General features: G+C 47.8%; 1 protein-coding gene and 1 long non-coding RNA gene across 3 annotated transcripts in view; both read left to right on the top strand.

The window, feature by feature from the left end:
• Positions 1-427: 427 nt before the first annotated feature.
• On the top strand, positions 428-9,715 carry LOC309842891. Its single transcript, XR_014299829.1, has 2 exons — positions 428-676; positions 9,417-9,715. It is a non-coding gene; the product is annotated as an uncharacterized lncRNA (long non-coding RNA).
• A 3,426-nt stretch (positions 9,716-13,141) lies between these two features.
• KANK4 (KN motif and ankyrin repeat domains 4) overlaps positions 13,142-22,881 on the top strand; it is a 68,257-nt gene continuing 58,517 nt past the window's right edge. For both annotated transcript variants that reach the window (XM_082687821.1, XM_082687822.1), the window contains exon 1: positions 13,142-13,437. The gene's annotated coding sequence lies outside the window, so the exon portion shown is untranslated. The remainder of the gene's footprint in view (positions 13,438-22,881) is intronic.

The following is a 22,881-nucleotide window of genomic DNA, read 5'->3' as shown; positions in this document are numbered from 1 at the left end:
TGGAGTGTCGGCGGGCTGATTGCCAGTTACCATTTCCAGCGGTTAAAACCCTGATTTCTAAAGGCTCCAGAAGGCTGTGTTCCTGCCCCAGGGCCAGGGGAGGTTTCAGAAGTACATTACAAATGTTGGCTATTGTCCTTCATAAAGGAACAATTCAACGAACAGCCCTGGCTGAAAGGGGGGAGGTACATTCCTCTGCTGGGTTGTGTCCCACCCGGGGCAGTCCAGTACAGCTCGGGAAGTCCTCTGAGTCAACTCAGGCCTGCCCGTGACCTCTGACCTATGGCCCAGCACAAAAAGGGAGCACAAAAAGGGAACTGGGCCAATCAGATTCCCACCTCAGGAATTTGAACCAAGAAATGCTGAGACACGCAGGCAGTCAGCAGCCAGGCCGGAGGCCACAGGAATGCACTGGAAGGTTCTATCCAGTGGAGTCAGAGCCTTGGAGTCTACTAACCACAGAACTGGTTCTTAGAAGGTGAGCAGAGAGCAGTGAGACTCTGGGAAAGACAGGGGGGAAAGCAGAAGCAGAGAAGGAAGCCATGTGGTCCATGAAGCACAGAAGCACCCAGGCACCTGGACACTCACTCCAGTCCTGACTCCACCTTCCTCCCTTTCTCCTCAGGGATGGGAGTGGCTCTCTGTTCCTGGAAACCAGGGTCTGGCAGAACAGGAGGTGAGCTCCCTGTGGGATGGTGGGAAGACTCTGGGTTAAAGGAGACCGGATCTTTGGTCCACTATGGCTTTGCAGGTTATGACAAAGACCCAGAAGAATGATGTGAGGGAAGTGGAGAGTCCTGGCATGCGGAGAGCTGCCTCCTAACCACATCCGAGGCGATGCAAGACTTTGACTTTGAAGGCCTTCCTACATCTAAATCACGCCTCAGGAAGGAAGGCAGTGCTGTGGAGTGGTTATGTAACCTTGGTGGGGAGCTAAAAGCTTCGAATCCCAGCTTCTCCTTCTAACCGTGGGAACTGGGGGCAAAGGTCCTCTTCTAAGTCTCGGTTTCCACATCTCTAAAATGGGGATAGAAAAGAGCCTCCTCCCTCAAGTTGTTGGGGGTGTTACGGGGGTATGCCTTGCCTTGGGTAAGCCCTTCCTTTAGCTGCTGTGTTTAAACTCCTCTCGGAAGGGCAAAAGGTGAAATTAGAGGTTGCGGAATCTCCCTGTGGAATTTTCTACTTGCGATGACCAGTGTGGGGCTGTCCACTGACAGGTGCACACCTCCTCTCTTTATTACTCTCAGGGATTCTGTAGGGAAAGAGGCTTTCAGGGTCACCCTGCCTGCAGACAGGCCGGACTTAACCAGGCTTATTAATAGGAGCGTGTCCATTTCTGTCTTAAAATAGCCACACAAAGTTATTTAAAATGAGCTTCCAGGTGGGTGGTCAGATAGCTTTTTCTCTTTTCCCTTTTTATTGTCTTCCTCTTCGGAGAGTTCAAGAACTCTCATATTTTTCTTTTTCATTTATAGCAAAACAGTCATAACAGGAAGATCCACTGCTCTGTGTAACTTCCTGAGTCGAGGATGTTCAGACTGTCTGAGGGGGTCTCACAGTCAGGCACCACTCCCACCCACCCCTCACACCCCTCTTTGCGGTGTCCCTGGCAGACAGTCACCTCTCTGCCAGGCACGTTGGGCCTCCTGGCTCCAACAGGACGGGCCTCACGGGGAGGGGCCTCATGGGGGGAGAGGAACACTCCGACTAGGATGGACTCCTTGCCGGAGGAGCACTGCCCTTGAATGGGGGAGGCTTTTGCCTCTATTCTAGTCTTTTAAGGCTTGGAGGGTCCCTGACTGAAGGCAAAAAGCACTTTCCTAACCTCAAATCCACAGACCCCCTGCCACCACCATTTCTTACCCTCCACGTGTTTCTTACTCACTCTGTTCCCAAACCCTATTTCTTACCCCCCACGTGTTTCTTACTCACTCTTCTCCCAAACCCTATTTAGCTATTACACTCTCCTGAACCCTCCATCCATTCTAAAGACTCACATCACTTTTTTGTTAACAGAAGTCATCACTTCCTCGTGGTTTTTCAGGGGAGAGTGGCTTACCCGCTCTGACCCACTTCCCCTTCAGTAAAACAGCAGCTGGCCTATCTTGGATCTTTGTTGTCACTCTGTACCAATCCTCGTCCACACTCCTATCTTTCTTTAAGCCTCATGCCATCCAACCGCTCTCCTCCTAAGCACTGAAAACCATCCCAAGCTCACTCCCTGAATCACTCATGGTCTGGCTCTCAGTCTTCCTCTCCAGCTCCAGTTCTGCATCACCCTAGGAGATTTCAATGCACAAACTAGTGACTAGACTGCTACTTCTTAGGTATTCCTAACTCCAGGGGACTTCACCTTCTCTGGACTTGAGCCACCACTCCCAGACCCAACCCCGGAGCTTGTTATGGTTCCGTTTTCACATCCTTTTAACTATCGCATAATGTCATACCCATGACACTGGCTCTTTGATCTCCAAGAGACCCCAGCTCTTCGGTCCTTCTAGTTCCTTCCTCCTTTCTACTTTTTTCAGCCCGTCTGTCCTCCTGGTGGGAGTCCAGACCCTACAGGGGATCCTGAATTGCATTCACAGCAGTACCATCATTTCCCTTGCGTGGCTATCCTGCTATGCGTTATTTTCTTCTAGTCTCAGTGGGGACCATTCAAGTCCAGCTCTTCAACCTGTGCCCTCCTCCCTCCCCCCCCCCCGCTGACTCTTCTCTGCTTCAACTCCCCCACTCCTCTGACATTTTCCTCTTGTTCTATAAACCTGTCTAGGTTACTCCCTCTGACAAGAGCCCTCCTAAGACCCTTTCTATCACTCTCCAATTTGACTGCCCCTCACTATAGTCTACTCATGTGTGAAACCCTTCCTCACCTCCTACACATTCCCCACCTAATGCACTCTGGCGTATGTCCTGGCCATTCCATGGAAATCGCTTTCCCTAAAGTAATTATCCTAGGTAATATTAATGTGTAATAAATTACAAATTACCCCCAAACTTAGTGGCATAAAACAACCATTTTATTAGCTCATGCATTCTGAAGGTAAGTCAGATTGGTCACACAATATAGCTTTTCTCTGCACCATGGTGTCTTCTAACCGGAGAACTAAACATGGCCTCCCTGTCTGGGTTCTTCAAAGCATGGCAGATGCATGGTAGTCTGGTTTCTTACATGACATGCTCTCTGGCTTCTCTCCCAGGGTTTCAGTTACCACCTATGTGCCATCAGCTCCCAGATCTGTCCCACCACAGTCCTCTCTCCTAAGCATCAGACTGGAGACCCATCAGCCTGATGGATGTGTCCAAAGACACATCAGTTTCATCACGGACTAAGTTGAGCTCACCAAACACCATTCTTAACTGGCTCTTCTCCTGGCATTCTTTCTCTCTCTTAGGGATACCTACTTGTCCCAACTTTGACTCTTCCTTTTTCCTCACTCTTTACTTTGGATTATTTACCAAGTCATATTCATTCTGTCTCTGAAATGTTTCTACAAATTTGATCACTCTACAAATAAAAAGCTTAAGAATCTTAAGATTCTTAAGAAGCTTAAGAGAGTTGTTACTTCCCAAGAGTAAATAGCTATCATGTATTTATTCTTTCACATGTCAATCAAACACTTACTGAGTACACCTGAGTTGTGGGAACTGGGATGAAAAAGCTTGTAAAACATGGTTCCTAGTTCCTTTCATGGCAGAGATAGGCAAGGAAGCAGTAGATTACCATAAGGTATGATAATGCCGTGATTGTGGGAGGCCCTGGGTACAATAGGGGTAGTGAGTCTATCCTGGGGTGGGAGGGGTATAGGCGGGGGCTTTATTATTTGGCTAATGCTGTGTAATAAATACTCCAAACTTTGGCTGCTTAAAACAGCAGATGTATTAGTTCATAGCTTCTGTGGGTCAGAAATCTGGATACAGTTTAGTTGGCTCCTCTGGCTCAAGGCCTCACAAGGCTGCGGCCAAACCATGTGGTACAGCAGTCATCTTAATATTTGCCTTGGGGAGGAGGGTTTCACCCTGAAGCAAACTCACTTGGCTGTTGGCAGGCCTCACATTTTCACTGGATGTTGGCTAGACACATCAGTTTCTTGCCTCTCCATGGGGCTACTCAGGACAACCCTTGCTTCTTTCAGAATAAGGGTTCTGAGAGAAAGAGAGTGAGAATAAGGGAAGAAGAGAGGGAGCCCAAGATGCAACCCAGTGTTTTTGCAACCTAATCTTGTAAGTGATTGCTTATCACTTTTGCCATATTCTATTTTTTAGAAGTGAATCAGTAGGTCCAGCCCATACTCAAGGGGATGGGGTTGCACAAGACATGAATAAAAGGAGGGGATCCTTGGGGGTCATCTCAGAGACACTCTGTCTCATTGGTCAGGTGACATATGAACTAGATTCAGAAAGAGCTAGCTAGATGAATAGCTATGCAAGACTGTCCTTGGCAGAGAATGCTCTGTGTAAAACTACCTGGAAGTGACACAGAGAGAGAACTGAGGTTGGAAGAATTGCATGCTTAGGAAGGTTAGAGTATAGGCTGCCATTCACCTGGAGTTTAGAATGCAAATGATGTTGCCGAGATCTGTTTGATAACTAATTCTGTCATCCAATGGGTTTTACCTGTGCTTCCCAACTTCATATCAGAGATCTTGCTTAATACGTTATTGTCCACACTATGATTTAACCCAAGTTTTAAATAGTTAATCAACATCGGCTATCTCACATACACAACAAAGCTTCATTATATAAAAAGATAAAGAAATTGAACTGAGAGTCTCTTTCCTTTTTACAAAACCTCAAAAATGTTCAGAATGCTTTTCCAGGACAGCACATTTATAAATCATTACCAATGTGAAAGGCACGGGCAGTATTTCCAGTTATCAGTGGGTGGAGATGACCTGACACTTTGGAATGTATTTATTTAATTTTTATTTAATTTTTAAATAAAGTTTTACATTGAACTATAACACAGAAAAGCACCCAAATAAAGCATAATGCAGTGGATTTTCACAAAGTAACATAGTCTTGTAAATATATCCAGATTTGAAAAACAGAACACTGTCACCTCCCAAATTTCCCTAGTGCCGTCTCCAAAGATATCCACAATCCTGATTTCTATCATCATGGAGTAGTTCTTCTAGTATTTAAACTTTATCAAATGGAGTCATATAGTCCATACTTTTTGTACTTGGTAGTCATCATTCATTTTTGTGAAATTCTTCCGAATTTTTTTTCACAATTTTAAAAAAAGTAGGCTCCATGCCCAGTGTGGGGCTCAAACTCACAACTGTGAGATCAAGAGTTGTATGCTTTACCAACTGAGCTAGCCAGACACACCTTCCATATTGTTTTAAATAGCAGTAGTTCCATTTTCACTGCTGTGTAGTATTCCCTTGAAGGACTTAACCATAGTTTATCCATTCTACACCAGACAGAAACTTAAATATTTTCCAGTTTAGGGAAATTATGAATAGTACTGCTATTATCATTCATGCTTGGGCTTTATGATGTGAAGCATGTATATGCTTTATATATATGATGTATATGCACACATCTTTATTGGGTCTATGTCTATGAATAGAATTGCTGAATCATGAGTGCACATATAGTCAGCTTTAGTAGCTATTGACAATTTTCCAAGGTGGTTGTACCAATTTACACTCCAGGAACAAGATTTATGAGTTCCATTTGCTCTACATCTTTGCCAACATTTTGTATTATTATCATTTTTACTATAAGCTATTCTAAACAATGTGCAGTGATACCTTATCGAGGTTTAATCTGCATTTCCCTAACTCATGATATTGAGCATTTTTTCATATCATTGCCTTTCAAATACCTTCTTTTGTGAATGTTTGTTTAAACATTTGTTCATTTCCCTGTTGGATTTTTTTTTCTTATTCCTTTGCAGATATTCTTTATATATTATATTAGTTTCTTAAGAAAGCCATAATAAAGTACCACAAACTGGGTATCAACAGAGATATATTTTCTCACAGTTCTGGAGGCTAGAAGTCTGAGATCAAGTGGTTGTAGAGTTGTTTCTTTCTGAGGGCTATGGGAAACCTGTGTTCCATACTTCTCTCCTAGCTTCTGGGCGGTTTGCTGGTAATCTTTGGTGTTCCTTGGCTTATAGATCTCTGCCTTTGTCTTCATATGCCACTCTCCCTGTGTATGTATCTCTTGTATCCACATCTGCCCTTTTATAAGGCTACTGGTCACATTGGATCATGGGTCCACCCTACTCCAGTATGACTTCATGTCAACTAATTATATCTGTGATGACTCTATTTCCAAATAAGGTCACATTCTAAGGTACTAGGGGTTAGGACTTCAACATATAAATTTTGAGGAGGGATACAATTCAACCCATGACATATATGTTTTAAGAACATCTTCTTCCAGACTGCGGTTTGCTGTTACATTTTCTTAATTATTTCTTAATTATTTGTGGTAGATTAAAGAAGACCATAAATTCTTTTTCACTCTCTCCATTGAGAGCTGGTGTTTATTATTACTCTCTCCTTCTGAATCTAGGCTTGCCCTGTGACCTCTTAACCAATAAAACATGTTGAAAGTGATGCCGTAACAGTTCTAGGCCTACCCTTTGAGAGACTGGGCAATATCTACTTCTTTTTTATTGGAAGACTTGCTTTTGAGACACGAGCCTATGAGAAACCTGAGCCAAATGGAGAGGCCATGTGTAGGTACTCTTGAGTTAGCGGCACTGGCTGAACTCTCAATCAATAACCAGCATTAACTAGTCAGTCACTCGAAAGAGACATCTTGGATGTTCGAGCCCAAATGACTCAACCCCAAACAGCGTAACATGGAGCTGCAGAAAAGCCTAGCTGAGCTCAATCAACCCACAGAATCAGAAGAGGGAATAAAATGGTTGTTTATGTCAATAAGTTTTTTTGTTTGTTTTTCATGTCAATAAGTTTTAATGGACAGAATAAAATACTTAATGTGTCATTGTGTTTCTTTTTGTTTTTAGGGTTAGTGCTTCTGGTGTCTTGTTTAAGAAATATTTGCTTCCTTTTAGGACATGAGTATTTACCTATGTTATATTCTAGAAGCTTCTGATCTTTTCATTTTAATCTGTATTACCTAAATGATTTTTTATGTATGGCATAAAGTAGTGAGGGCATATTCCTCTTGAATTCAGTAATAATGATAACTTTTGGAATTTAGAATTAAGCGTACAGTACAGAACACCAACAGAGTAGTAATTTAACATCATAAGTAAGGAAACCTCCATAACTAGTTTACCTGTTTTACCTATCTGCACTCCTATCACTCCTCAATAGGTCTCAAGACAATGAAGATTTAGTTATTTAATCACTCATAAAACATGTACTGTGACCCAGGATTTCCATTTCTCTGTGCTGGATTCTGAACTAGGTGCTAAAAATCATCCAATGAGATACAGGCCTCTTTTCGTATAATTACATCTTGTGGGGGAAATTGGCAATAACACATCATCTATTTATTTTTATTTTTTAATAACAAATAATTTAAATTGTGCTGAGTGTATGAAAGAAAAGCAGAGAGTGGAGTGGAGTGGAGCCCAGGAACTGCTAAGTTAGTCCTGGGGTTGGAGGTGTATCAGAGAGATTCCTTGCGGATGTGATATTTAAGCAAAGATTCGTGGGATGAATATTAATTATCTAAAGAAAGAACTGGAGGAAGGGAAATTCTAGGCAGAAGAGACCACAGCATGTACAGAGAACTCTAGGCAGGAAAGAACCCACTGTTACAAGAACTAAGAGGAGTTTCATTGCTAGGGAGAGAGGATAAGGGGGACACAAGTTGAGACTGGAGAGGTAGGAAGGGCCTAGACCTATAAACCTTCTTAAAGGAATCCAGACTTAGGGAGATACCACCTCACAGCAGTCAGAATGGCTAAAATTAACCAGTCAGGAAACGGCAGGTGTTGGCGAGGATGCAGAGAAAGGGGAACCTTCCTTCACTGTTGGTTGGGAATGCAAGCTGGTGCAGCCACTCTGGAAGACAGCATGGAGTTTCCTCAAAAAGTTGAAAATAGAGCTACCCTATGACCCAGCAATTGCACTACTGGGTATTTACCCTAAGATACAAATGTAGTGACCCAAAGAGGCACGTGTACCACCATGTTTGAAGCAGCAACGTCCACAATAGCCAAACTATGGAAAGAACCTAGATGTCCCATCAACAGATGAATGGATAAAGAGGATGTGGTACAATGGAATACGATGCAGCTATCAAAAAAGTACTCTTGCTATTTGCAACAACGTGGGTGGAACTAGAGGGTATTATGCTAAGTGAAATAAGTCAATCAGAGAAAGACAATTTTCACATGATCTCTCTGATATAAGGAATTTGAGAAACAAGACAGAGGATCATAGGGAAAGGGAGGGAAAAACGAAACAAGATGAAACCAGAGAGGGAGACAAACCATAACAGACTCTTAATCTCAGGAAACAAACTGAGGGTAGTTGGAGGGGAGGGGGGTGAGAGTGATGGTGTAGCTGGGTAATGGACATTGGGGAGCGTATGTGCTACAGTGAGTGCTGTGAATTGTTTAAGACTGATAAATCACAGACCTGAACCCCTGAAACAAATAGTACATTCTATGCTAATAAAAAATTTTTTAAAAAAGAGGAATTCAGATTTTATTCTGAGAGCAGTGGATGCCTTTAATGGGTTGTAAGCAGGGGAGGGGCATGGCCAGATACATGTGTTTTTGAAGATCACTAAGGCTGCCTTATAATATGAGATAGAACATGAACAATGTCTGACAAAGACTTCAAAATGCCATGGTAATTCCAAGCATGGAGAAATCCCATTGTCTGAGTTACCAGGAAGGAATTCATGGAGGAAGGTCTTCATGGAGGAAGGTCTTCATGGAGGTGGTCACAGAAGAATCACTCGACATGGGAAGACAGGGAGTGTGTGTGTGTGTGTGTGTGTGTGTGCGTGTGTGTGTGTATATCTAGGTGTAGGGAGTAGACTGCACTCACTCAGCCACAAAGCTAGATATGTATGGGCCATGTTTGGGGAATGGTGAACTGTCCAGTCAGGCTGGAGGATAATGGGAAATAAAGCTGGAAGGTTAGGTTGTTGACATAAAGGCCCAGAAAGTATACATGAACACATATGCATACAGCTCATTCTCATCATGAGCTGATCTGTGTTGGCAAAGTCTCTAACTTGCTAACATTTTCTTGTGACCCCAAAGTCAATTCCTGTAGCACTTTCGTAGTCTTTGTGGACATGTGCAGAGTGGTGAAAATTTTGAGTCACCGTGTGTGTGTTCGCAGCTGAGGTTGAGCAAGGTCACCCTCTGCCTTCTTGTGTCAGCTCTCATGCTCTAAACAATTTTCCTTTTTGTAGCCTATTAAGCAGTGCTTTTTTTACATTTTTGTGCTTTTTTGCAGGTGATTTCACTATTTAAAATAGCCCCATAGCATGGAAGTGCTATCTACCTAGTGTTCTAAGCGCCAGGAGGCTGCGATGTGCCTTATGTAGAAAATATATGTTAAATAACCCTCGTTCAAGGGCACCTGGATGGCTCAGTGGGTTAAGCTGCTGCCTTCGGCTCAGGTCATGATCTCAGGGTCCTGGAATCAAGTCCCACATCGGGCTCTCCGCTCAGCGGGGAGCCTGCTTCCCTCTCTCTCTCTCTGCCTACTTGTGATCTTTCTCTGTCAAATAAATAAAATCTTTAAAAAAAAAACCAAAACTCTTGTTCAGGTGTGAATTATAGTGCTGTTGGTCATCAGTTCAATGTTAACGAATCAACAATGTACACGATGGGGATTCAGGAGTGCACTTGTTGTGATGAGCACTGGGTCATGGGTCACTATACTGAACACCTGAAACAAATATTATACTGTATGTTAACGAACTGGACTTTAAGTAAGAACTTTAAAAATAAATTTTAAAAAATATAATGTATATATATAGTTTTTAATCAAAAACACGAAACAAAGTTGTATATTGGCCAGTTCGTGAAAATGGGCCCAGTGGCTTATGAGAACCTAACGCTATACTTCCCTCTGGGAGCAATGGTTCTGTATTAGCAATTTCAGCATTTGTGGCTACTTTATAGGACTACTGGGAATAATGAGAATTGACTGTATCCACGCACCTGTTCCCCCCACCCCACCCCGAAAGCTGGTTATCAAATAGTATCAACACACCACTGACTGCGGCAGAGCCTGCAGGAGCTCACCACACTGTGGAAGTGTTAGTGAACCACACTCTCACAGCTGGGCAGTGTTTGCTTAAAGCAGGATCGGAACAACACATTTCCATGTTAGCAGTGACCTCTAAACTCTCAGTTACAGGGGGCTCAGTCTTTGGAGCCACTAAGACCCAAGTTCGAACCCCACCTCCCCAATCAACTTGTGTGCGTCCTCCGGCAAGAACCACTGTTATCCTTGATGGGAGAATAATGGCCATTGGACAGTTTTATTGTGAGACCTAATGAGACCGTGAGTGCAAATGGCTTGACTCAGCGCCTGGCACACGCATAGATGGTGAATAATTGTTAATCCAGCAAATGCGGGGGGTTGGGGGGAGGAGGCCTTCCATTCTCTGCCTGCTACTCAGTCCTTTGATTACAGAGGTTCAGGATGCAGCAGTGCTGTTCCCAGTCATTCTAAATCAGCTTTTCACACTCACTCTGTCTGAAAGGCCCAGGCTGGGTCTTGTACTGGAGACGTCCCAACTGTAGATTCTAGAAGATCTGCTGCCCACAAGGGGTCCTCTCTTTCCAGGACCACACAAAGGGTCCATTTTTCAGTCTAACTCTTGTTGCTCCCCTATTATGGAAAAATAGGCAGTTTCCTAGCCAGTATCTATGTGTCTGTGGCTCCTGGGTTTTGGGGGGGGTGGGGCGGGGTGGGGGGCTAACTGTTGCGTCTATTTGGTTAGGCCACTTTTCATCCTGTTTCTTGATACACTAATCTGGGAATTCAGAAGCCCTGGCTGCCCGAGGTCAGACCTCGCTTCCTCTGACTCAGCTTTACCCTCAAGATACAGCTTCGTTTCTGAGTCATCAGGCTGAGCTTTCGAGGACAGCAGTCTGGCACTCCCGCTTCATCTTCCCAGGAAAGGTGCTATGTCTCCACACCTCAGTGCCAGTCCTATGCCTAACTTGGCTCACAATGCCCAGAAACCAAGAAACAGATTTTTAATGAGTCTGGAGGATGCAGAGGAAAAAGGCTCCAGGACCAGGAGTCAGAAGGCTGGGTTCAGTTCCAACTTTACCAATTAGCTCGTGCAACTTTGAGCTAGTTGTGGAAGCCTCCTGAACTGGAGGGTTCTCTTCCATTAAACATAAGTAGTAATCCATGCTGGGTCCATCCCATAGGGACAACAGGAGGCCTAAATGAAAGTATGAAGTGCCCCCAAACTCAAAAGGCACATCCCCTGTTCCATGGGCTATATCAGGTTCACAAACTCATTTCATTTGGCTTGAACAACATTGACCTAAACTTCAAGTGTTTAGCATTTTTAAAATGAGTTATCACCAAAATGGGAGACTTCACTTACATATCTGAGGGACAGCTTCTCTTTAAAATGAGATGAACTGACCATATGAACTCCTCACCCTTGTGAAAATAAAGAGAAACCTCACTAAAGTGGATTCAGGATGCTAGAAGGGGAAGGCTGTGGCGGGAGCCTGCTAGGAGGAACGCTACCACTCAGTGTCAATTATAGGAAAACTGTCAATGACTGACCCCTAACAGAAGAATCTCAGCAGGAAAAAAGCATCAGTTACAGTCCCCCAAAGGGAAAGATGTACACTGCATCTCCTACAAGAGACAGACTGCCTCTGCAACTCAGCCACTGAAAACCCATTATCATGCTGAACTCTTCCTTCTCTCTACCAGACGGTTCTCACAACAACCCATCCGAACTTCCTTCTTCTCTGTAAAATAATGTTTCTCTCCTTTGTTGGATCTGCCTATGGTTTTGCTCTGGCTTGCTTGCCCTGGGTTGAAATTCTCTGCTACTCCCAAATACACCCACTTTGGCTGATAGGTCATGGGCACTTTTATCACTAAGGGTAATACCCTGACTAGAGCTGAGTAGCAAAAGCCTCTTCACTTGGGCAGGAGCCTGGAGCTGCCTTCAAGCTCACCACTACTCCCTGCTACCTGCCAGTATGGAGGCCAAGTCTCTGTTGCCACTTCTTGTTGCTCTAGGGCTATTAATTTGCTCCTAGTGGAGCCCTAGTAGAAGCACATCTTTTTAATAATCATATTTCTATTAAAATGGGGAAATGAAAGTCCCAGAACTGTCCCTTGCCCCAAATTATCTCCCCCTTCGGGGTCTCCATGTCAAAAAACCCAAGCCCTTTGGTTAAGTTTTCCCTTGTGCCAACTGGCCCTTTGAAAGCAGTTCAAAGTGAGTGAGAGCTGGGGCCTGGTGTCCCACAGGCTTTACATTCAACCCTGCCCATACCCGTTTGTTATCATCTGTAAAATGGAATAGGATCAGCTCTTTCCCCCTAGGTTGACCGTGTATGACACACAGCAGTTCGTGCGCCGGTCATTCACGATTGATGACTGAAATGTAAATAGTTTGAACTGATAAAAAGCACTGTGGGTGATGGGCGTGTGACGTGAAAGACCGTACTCCCGAGTAGGGCTAAAGCAATGGCTGTGGAGGAAGAAAGCAAAGGGGAAAAGTAATGACTTAAGGATGGTATGAGTTCAGTTACATCCATCCCCACCCTCGCTCTCCCACCTCTGCAATGAGAAAATCCCGCTAGAGATGTGCAAGACCTCACTGCACCCAGGATGCTGTTACCAAGAGAGGGTTCTGATGGTGGCTCGGGCAAGCATTACCTTGTGTGAGCTTGTCTCCCCATCTATAAGATGGGGCTAGAAATGGCCCAACAGTTAGTTACTGTGCGTGTGAGGACGAAGTGAGAAATGTACGGGAGAGCACTTTGGAAATCTGCAGAGCGCTATACAGAGCCGGCGTTTCCCAGTCTCTTTACAAAAACTTTTTCTCCCCAACTCTTTCCAAGGCCTTTTGAGCTTATCAAGGCTAAGACCCTCCCCCTCGGTTTCGCAATGCTGCCCCTTCCTACACACCAAAGCCCGCGCCGCGTCAGGAGTCTTTTTTTTTTTTTTTCCCCCTAGCGAAGGCGGGGACTCGGATGGTGTTGGCAGCAAGCGACGCGAGCCGCGCCTGGCCAGTCCCGCATCGGCCGCGGTGGGTGTGCCCCGCAGGGTGTGCGCCCCGGGCCCAGGCCCAGGCCGCCGGCGAGAGGGCGCCCGAGGCTGTGCGCGCCCCGGGCGACCGGAGTGCGCCAGCCCGGGGGTGCGCGCCCCGGACAGGGACCGTGCACCCGGAGGCTGCGTGCGCCCCGAAGCCGGGGTGTGTGCCGGCCCCAGGCACAGCCGGCCGCCTCCCTCCCGACTTCTGCGGCGCGCCAAGGTAAGGCGCTCTGCGACCCCAGTCCTCACGGCGCATGGAGTGGGGCGTGCCAGCACCCTGCCCCAGGCGACCCGAGTCTGGGTCCCGGCGCTCCGCCACTCTTCTCCGCTCCCGCCGCCCGCCTCGCCCCCTCCCCGCGCCGCGTCTCCCCGTCTCCCCTTAAGACAGAGGCTGCGGCAGCCTGGGCCGACCAGGCGCCCCTGCCTGGGGTCGGCGACAGCGCGAGGAGGGGGTTGCGGGGGTTGCGGGGGCTGCGCGGGCTACCCAGGGGCGGGCGCCGCTCCCCTTCCGCCCCGACCCGCTCCCCGAGCCCGGGTGCTGGGGAGGGAGGAGACTGGTGGGGAGGGGGAGGCCGCGTTGTCCTTGCGGCTCCCGTGGTGCAGCCCCCGCCCAGCGCTTCCCAGCGGGGCGCTGCGGTCCGGGATGCAGATGGCGGGACTGGGCGCCCTGCACCGGCTCCCAGGACCAGCTGGAAGCGAGCTCTTGGTCTCCGATCTTTAGTAAAAGCTGCCCCCCTACCCCGTGTCTACCCTGATATCCCTCGGCTTCTGGCTGAACTTTCCAGAACTCGCGTTGGGCCACGACCTTGGGTGGAGGCACGGCTGCCCTGGGGAGCCGGGTGCGCTGGCAGCCTAGGCACTTTTCTTGAGCCTGCGTGCCACTTGGTGAGATTCCCACTTTCTCATCTCTCCTTTAAGGTCATACCTTTGACCCCAAGTACTTTGTCCCTGCAGAGTGGCCAGTGACATAGCCTGGGAGTTGGAAAGTTGAGTCTCGTGGCCCCTACAGGAGGTCTAATAAGCGCTTGTCCTGAGGCTCTGCCAGGGCTGTGAGAACTGGCGGTTTCAGTTCTCTAGAGACCTACAGTGCAGGTGGGAGGGCCAGGAAGAGGCGTTTTCCAGGAGAAAGAGGAGGAGATTGCCCCCTTCCTGAGGATGACCGCCTGAAGCCTGGGCAGTGCTATGGAACAAAACCTGCCTGGGTAAAACCTAATGTGGGTTCTTTAGAGACTTTCAAGACATGACACAGAAGAACACAGAGCTACACTTGGAATGGCAGCAGAGTGCACTCTCATGTCCCTTTTCAAATCCAGTCCTCCTGCCCGTCTCAAACTCCCAACTCGCTGGACCATAGTGTGAGTTCTGGGAAATGTGAAAGGAGATGAGGGATGGCTCAGGGTCCAAGGATGGCTCAGCTCAGGGGTGGCTCAGGGAACAAACACTTGCTCTCTGCAGGCACCAGACAAGATAGCGGGGTAGAGAAATGAAAACACGCACTGTCTGGCCTCATGGAGTGTGCAGTCCAGTGGCCAAGACGCACATGCATCAAATCACTCAAATAGAGAATTACAGGTAGTGCTGACTTCTTTCCAGAGGGAGGGATAAGCTACTATGAAAGTCTGTGTTAGGCATCGTAGTCGCTCTGTTGAAAGGCTGGTAGGAGCTAACCAGTTGAAGAGGGTGGAACGAGCCTTCTGGTCAGAAAGAACAGGACAAGAAAGGACTCTGAGGCAAGCAGCAGAGACCATTAGAAGGACTGAAAGACTGTATCACATGATGACCAAGGGCCCAAATGGCATCCCATTGCCTGGGCCAATCAGTAGATCTGTAGTTTCCTTTCTCAGCCATGATAACGGGCAGTTGGAGTCTCCCCTCCCTGGGTGGGGTGGCTCATCTTAAGGCTTTAAAGCTAGAATGAACTCAACACCCTATAGTGTAAAAATTCTTTAGGATGGCTTACGTGGCATTTGGTTATCTGGGCCCCACTGACTTTCCAGCCCTGTTTCTGGTTCTCCCACTCCCCCATCTCCCAGCCACCGCAGTCCCCTCTCCATGAGCACCCTCTGTGTTTTACTCAGGGCTGCACTTCAGGCAGTTCCTGGAACACAGGCTGTCTTTGCACACGCTATCCTTTGTCTAAGATACTCTTCTTCCTTAGGCACCCAGTAAATGTACAACCAGCTTTCAACATCAACATGTCAGTTAAAGTTTCCACCACCATCACCACCACCACCATCAGTGCCATGTTGGAAGGTCTTTCCTGACCAGAGTCCAGTGTTGCCTCTTCTCTGTTTCCAAAGCTCCCTGGACGTGTATCTGTCCAGGGAGCCTCAACTGCACTGAGCATCGCAGAAACATATTTCTTTTTCCTCTTGTCCTATGGGTGTCTCAAGTACCCAGCACAGAGAAGGAGACATTGAAGGTGCTTGATAAATGCTTATTGGATGAAAATGGTCTAGGCGGGTGTTTCTTAACTTTATTTTTAGGGAGGGGAAACATTACATCTATCTTGGAGATTGATAAAACTGTGGATACCGGGGCGCCTGGGTGGCTCAGTCATCAAGCGTCTGCCTTTAGCTCAGGTCCTGATCCCAGGGTATTCAGATCTAGCCCTGCGTCTGGCTCCCTGCTCAGGGGGAAGGAAAACTGCTTCTCCCTCTCCCACTCCCCCGGTTTGTGTTCCCTCTCTCACTGTGTCTCTCTCTGTCAAATAATAAATAAAATCTTAAAAAAAAAAAAAAAAACGCCCTGTGGATACCATACATTCTTCCAAGTGCATATAATCTAAAATATCTTGTATATAATACCACATGATTTACAGCCCTCCCGTCACCCACTGGCCCCATTTCCAGAACTTTGGACTTTAAGTTTACAGGAAGCAGAGGCCCAGGGAGGTGCGGTAACTGTGTAAGCACCTCCAGCTGGTTAACAGCATGCCGCACCGCCCCCCAAAACTCCCCCCAACACCTCCCAACCCCCAGCTCCTGACTCTGGGGCTCCTTCCAGCTCTCACTGCCTCGCCAAGCCAAGTAGCCTCCTTTCGTCCCTGGCACCTTGTGAAGGCCACTGCTCATGGCTGGAAGATGGATATTTTGGTTTTGCTTCAGTTCAGTAGCAGCCTAAGGTGTGACAGGGAGAAAAATCTTATTATGGGCAAAGTTGACAATTAGGAAGACAAATGGGCCGTCTCCCTGGCCTGTTTGCTGCCCCTCGCTGGCGATGTTATTACATCTGTTTTAGCTGCAGGAGGGTCACGTGCACTTCACAGTTAACTTCTGGGCCCTGCATTGAGTCGTGGGGGCCAGGCTTGGTAACACTTGGATCCGGGGGGCTCTTGGTCTTGTTATAGTCTTCTTCCCTATAGGGCAAGCTCTGGGAATGGATGGAGTGAATGGGCTTCTTGGTTCCCGCCTTTGGGACTCTGGCCTGCGTGCCTCTTGCTTTCTGCACCCAAACACCTACTCCAGGTTTTTGGGGCCAACCAGTAGGTTCTTATCCATGGATCAGGCTCTTCATTCAGTAATTCACTCACTCATTCCACACCGCGCAGAGTCTCTGCTCTGTACCAGGCACTGTGCGGATGCCAGCTTGTAAGGACGGATCCCAGCATGGGAGGCAGGGATGCAGGATGCCGCTCTGCGGGGGGAAAGGCAGAAGGAACTCATTCTAACTCAACCCAAACAAGCCTTCGGAGCCCGGAGAGGGAGGACAGTTAGGACTGACTTCTTCATGCTGACAATGCGCTCACTTTTTAAAACTCAGATCTTATGGAAGATCTCTGTCATCTCTGAGGAGGAACGAATTTTCTTAACTGTAAAATGGGTTTGATAGCCATCTTGTCCTGCCTATCTGTGGCAGCTGTGCAGATACAGTGATCGCATCTCAGACGGCAGATCTGCTCACTTCCGCGTGGGAAACGGGACCGGTACATTATAATAATAGGGTGCATGGGTGTCGAGCCCTGGCTGAGGTAGTTCTGTCAGTAATCCTCAAGATAGTGGCAGTCATAACCCCACATGTACACATGAGGAAGATAGGACGCAGAGCGGTTAAGTGACTTGCCCAAGGCGTCCATGAGAAACTGAGATCGGCAGAACTGTCTCGGCCAACCAACTGTCTTGGCCAACCAACCAACTCACCCGGCCAACCACTTTGTGCTGCTCTTTAGTAGTTGGTGGGAGGAGGCGTGGGCTTGGGGGCTAGGGCACACCCCGCTAGGAGCCTAGATGTGCTGCCCACCTGCTGTGTGATTTACAGCTAGATCCCTAACCTCTCTGTGCCTCAGCATGCTAATCTCCCAGACCCAGAGTTTAGACTAAGACACGCCTTCTGTGAGCAGTTTCCAGTCTACACGGGTAATATTTCAGAGTAGGAGTAAAGGAAAGACGAGGGGCCCTCCTGCTAACAATAGGCCTGTCGCAGTTTCCTGGATAAAATAAATGCTGCCCCAGGATTTCAAGGAGATGGTTAATGTGATATGCAGGCAGTTATAGATTGGTGGTGTCTGAGAAGCTGGCTGAACGTTCCTTCTCCAAGGAAAAGAAGCATATTTTCAAAAGGAATGTCTCCCTGTCTCGTCTGGGCCCTGGGGCCTGGGCCCTGCCCCACACGCAGCTTTCTGGGGGCACAGGTACTGTGTCCCATCTCCCCTCCCTCCATTATTTTTCCCCCCAAAGTAAGTAAAACTTATTGGCTGGACTTATTTATACTTTTAAGATGGCTGTGGCTTCCCCCACTCTGTGTGGAAGCATCCTTTGTGGTCTCCTTTGGTATGTATGAATAGTCTGTGGTTCTGACGTCACGTGATGAGGGGGCACACAAACATGGCAGTGGGGAGAGTTGGCTCCATACGAAGATAAAGGGCAGCCTTTGGTGCCAATTTCCCTCCATGACGTGGTTTTTGCCCAGAAGCCGGAGATGCCGGCTCTCTGGGAAATCGACTTTGATTTTCCTAGCGGGGTACCAGGCGGCAGCGTTGAGCGTTTCCAGGTGCTGCGCTCCTGGCCGTTCTCACCGTCCCACTCCCTTCTGCCTAGCCTGGCGCGGTCCTCCCGTCCACGGGCTTCAAAGACCAGGGACGTCAACTTGGGTGGTGGCTGAGTACAGCCTAGTGTGGTCGGGGTCTGCATCTATTAGGCACGATACCGAGCGTATGGGGAAGGAGGGACATTTTAACAGGCGTGTTGAAGTTTTGTAAGAGACTGTTTTCAGGTATGATTCGCATGATTTTAAATAAATAAATAATAAAGGCCATCCCCTCTCTGCTCCTCAAGGGAAGAGGGAGGAGGGGAATACAGGGGCCGTGGCTTCACCATGTGCCAGCCCCGTGAGCCTGAGCAAATGCCCGGGGTTTACAGAACTTCATTCAGCTCTCTCATCTGTGAAATGCTCCTGTTAGTGCCGACTTAAGGCTCTTCTGATACAGGAAACAGAGACTCCCTAAAGCTGATTCGAATGAAGACGGGGAGGAGTGGTAAAATGCAGCCCTGACAGGCCTGAAAGGGTGGAGGCAGGCCTCGAGGCAGGGTGGAGGAGGTTCTGGGTTTGAGACCATCCCACCAGCGCAGCAGGTGCGATGGGCTCAAACTCTGCACCTGCCCGAGCCACCCCACTCAGCCTACTATCCCAGGAACCCCTCCTTTGTCACTCAGTACTGGTGCTGGAGAGGATCCTGGTCATGTGAGCTCAGTTCTCTGGATGCAGAGGCTCGCTCTCTAGGCTATGTTGTGGCTGGTCTCTGGCCATCTTGGCCATGGGTTGCTGCCAGGGCAGGTGTCCTCCCTGGGCCGGTCAGATGGGAGAGGAGCGCAGAGGAGGGTCAAGTGTACAGAACGAGACCTTTTGTGGCAGGAAGGGCTGTGTGGGTGGAGATACCTCGAGGAGGACATGAGCTGGACCTCCAGGATATGCCCAGTACAACACTGACTGAATTGTAAGGACCTAACAGCGATTCTTAACTTGGGGTTAACGGCCCCAAGCAACTCCCATGTAGAATTCAGTGTGTGAACATGGTTAGGAGAATAAAATAACATCTTTGTTTAGCATTTTCATTGACTATGAATGTAGGCAACAAACCATAGTGTATTTGCAGTATCTGGGAGGTTGTCACCAGTAGAAATCACGAATCTTTTCATATCACATTTTAGCCACTGCAGATAACTTGAACTATGATTTATTCCCATTGCAGCTTTGAAATTACAGCCATTATTATACTGGTGCTAACGCTTGTTATTTAATGCATTAATAAAGAAGGTATATTACTATATTACTATTCATTTTTTAAAAATTTTTGATAATTATATTTCAATGTAATTGGCTTTCTTTGTAGTCAAGCTACACATTTTATGTATTTGAAAATGTTCCAAGAAAGGATCCATTGGCTTCATTGGTCCACTCACGGGGTCTGTGGCATAAAAAGGGTTAAGACCCTCTGACGGGAAGTCAGGAAGCTATAGTTTCCACTTTCCCACCCTCCCCTCACCCTAATCTTTCATATACTCATCTGTCTCTGTCTAATTAGTGCAAGACATTCTTGAGCAGTAGTAAATTTCATTTAATAGTTTGGCAAATTTGCAAGAGGGCATAATTTGTAGTTTGGGTAGAAGGTTTTGACGTATATCCAGAGGTTAATTTACAAATTATAGGCGCACACAGGCAACTGGTTAGGTGATTCCTATCAGCCCACAAACCCACCAGCCCATCGGTCGATTGCTTGGTCCATCCGTGCAGACCAGTCTGCTGAAACAGCACGCAATGGACAATTGTGTTCTTGAGAGGTTCAGGAGCTTGTGTAGTAGCTAAGACTAACTGATGAGCCACTGGAGCAAATGCAAGCTTGAATCCTAGGAAGGAGGAGGAGCACTAGGAGAAGAGGCTTTGAAGTGGGCCCTGAAATGGAGGGAATGCACAGGAAGCAGACAGGAGGAAGGAGGGAGTCAGTGAGGATGTGGGGGGGGGGGGCTGGCCAGATGTCGATTTTGAGGTGGAAACCTGGAGAGAGGGGAGCCCGCTGGAGCACGTTAGACTAGTGGTTGGTGATTTGCTATGGTTTACTGAATGTTTAACAGGTGCCAGACCCATGCCAAGCCCTTTCAATACAGCACTGACTCAGTCTTTGCCAACTGCCCAATGTGGCGCGACTATTATTATTCCCATTGTATTGGGTGAGTAAAATTAGGCTCAAAGACGTTAAATACTTGCTGTAGGGCACAGGGGGATTAAATGGTTGAGCCAGGAGCTCAGCCCCGATTTGGCTAATTCCAGAACCCAGTGCTCTTAAAAATCATCACACACGACCACAGAGGAGTCTGTTTGGGGAAAAAACCTTGGCTGCCATTTTGTTTCAGTAAGAAAGTGCTTACTACCCATCTCTGTCTTCCCCATCCTTCTCGCCAGTCCTTTTCCTATTCTCACACATCCTCCCTTCCCCCTCTCCATCCACCCCTATTCCTCTCCCAGGCACACACGCTGCACTAGTGAGGGGGGGATAAAAACAGAGAGTGAAAGCTGTAAGGCAAGTGGAACCGGGTTCTCATACCAGCTCTGCCACCTGGCTGAGACCATGCTGAGCCTGTTTCTATCTGTGAAGTGGAGGTAATGATGCTTCCTTCTTAAATTTGCATGCATTCTTTCTAGTGCTTCAGTGCTGTGTTGGATAGTTCTTTCCAGTTGGGTGTCTCCAGCCTCTGTTTACAGTGGGTGATGGTGCCTATGTCCTAGGCTTTTCTAGAAGGGCTTCCCTGAACCCCTCAAACCTGGCCTATGGGCAGCAGGCATCACTCCTTGTAGGGTCACCTCTGGCCTCTGGGGAGAATTCATGAGCATTAATTGTGAGGCTGTCCCCTCTGGCTTTAAGCTCTCTGTCCCAGGGCTCAGTGCAGTATCTGGCCTGGAGTCTGGTTCAGGAGACCCTTGTTCAAAGCAAATGAACAGTGCCCTTTGATTCCCTTTGCAGGACCCTGCTTGGCCCCTGTTCTAGGTCCCATCACCTAGAGCTTATCTCTACGAAACCTCACTGGTTGCCCAGACCACCCCTCTTGTCTTACAGACACGGACCAGTGAGAGCAGGTGTTAAGCTCTGGTGGCCCAGGGAGTGAGCTGGGGTGGGAATCTAGGCCTCTTGCACTCGCTTACCTCCCAGCTCTGACCAACACGGAATGTGTTTCTCTGCCCCACTGTTAAGCAGGCTGATATTTTGGGGTGAGGGGACATGTGTGGAGGCCGTCCACGGAGCAGCTGGTATTACGTTCTCGTGCAGTTGCTTACTTGCCCCACTCCTGTAGCCTGCCTCAGGGCTGGCCTTCTCTGACTAGTCTTCTCTCACGTTCTACCCCCCCCAAGTCCTCGGCTTTACCAGCTGCTGAATGGAGCCCTGTGTCAGCCAGGGCTGTGGGTGGCCGCCTTCGGGGGATGCCTGCTGGTGCCAAAAGACTCCTTTCCTGAGAAACCTGCCCATGGGCAGGACTGAGGCCCGAAATTCCTGGCATTCGAGTCATTCCTTTGGATGACTTTGTCTTCTCTAGAGAGCTGTCGTTAAAATGCTAACACGTTGCCCAAAGGGGAGCCTGGTAGCTCACCACCGTGGCCCAGTGTGGAAGAGGGCAATGCCCAGGGCTTTGGGGAAGTCACACCACCTGCTTGTCCCTCCATTTCTCATCTGTGAAATGGGGATAATGAGAGATTGCATTATAGGATTCCCCCAAGGAGGAAAGGACATAGTACACATACAGCGCTGGGCTCATAATAAATATTCAATGAAATTAGCTTTTTTCTTTCTTTCTAAGGCAGTAGATTATTTAGTCAGTTCTCTCGCTGAAGTCCTGGTTCTTATTAGTTTTTGTGTGTTTCTTTCTTTCTTTTTTTTTTTTAAGTATTTTGTTTATTTAAGTACTGCGGTCTCCTTTGAAGATTTTTTTTTCTCCTTTCTAATTATAAAATGGTTTTGAACTTTATTTTCTTGTCTGTAAACTAGGGCAAAAGATCCTGTCTTACTAGTTCATGGAGAACTTACTGAGATGAAGTACCTGGGGAAGCCGGGCCTGCCAGGGGGTCAGTGAGAGCCTGGAATTCTGAGTTATCCCGGAGGTGGGGACTGCAAGCACCTGGGGGTTGGGACAAGGTTCGGGGTGGGTCACTGGGGAGGAGACGGAAGACAAAGAGGGAGGAGGAGGGGGAAGCAGGGGGAACCTTGCTCCTCCATCCCAGCTCTTTGAACGTGGAGTCTGGGTCAGAGGGGACCTGGGAATATTGTGCCTGCTCTGGAGGAGGATGCATCCTGCCATCTTTCCCCAGATCTCTGGCCTTCCAGGTCTGTTCTCAGAGGTTCTGAATCCCCTGGAGGGATGTCATCCTTGGCTTCCACCCTGGCTTCCCACCCTGGCTTGACTTTGTTGGAGTGGTGGTGAAGAGACCGGTTTTCCCTACCCGACCAATCTCCCAGTGGGTGTCAGTGGATGCGATAAACTGCTCCTTTGAGAGGGCAGTTGGGCTTTTGAGAACATCAACCCAGGCCAGATTCTCTGCAGTTTCCTCTGAGACAAAGATGGTTCTCTGTAGCCTGGGTCTGGGAGAGGGTCTAGGAGCAGGAGCATCCTGGCCCAGCGTCCTGGTCTGTGAATGAGGAAGGGTCCCGTGGAGGGGCAGTGTCAGAGGAGTTTTCTAGCAA

The sequence above is a fragment of the Mustela nivalis genome (assembly GCF_964662115.1).
Source record: "Mustela nivalis genome assembly, chromosome: 10".
Classification (NCBI taxonomy): Eukaryota; Metazoa; Chordata; class Mammalia; order Carnivora; family Mustelidae; genus Mustela; species Mustela nivalis.
This window is presented reverse-complemented; position numbering and strand designations above follow the sequence as displayed.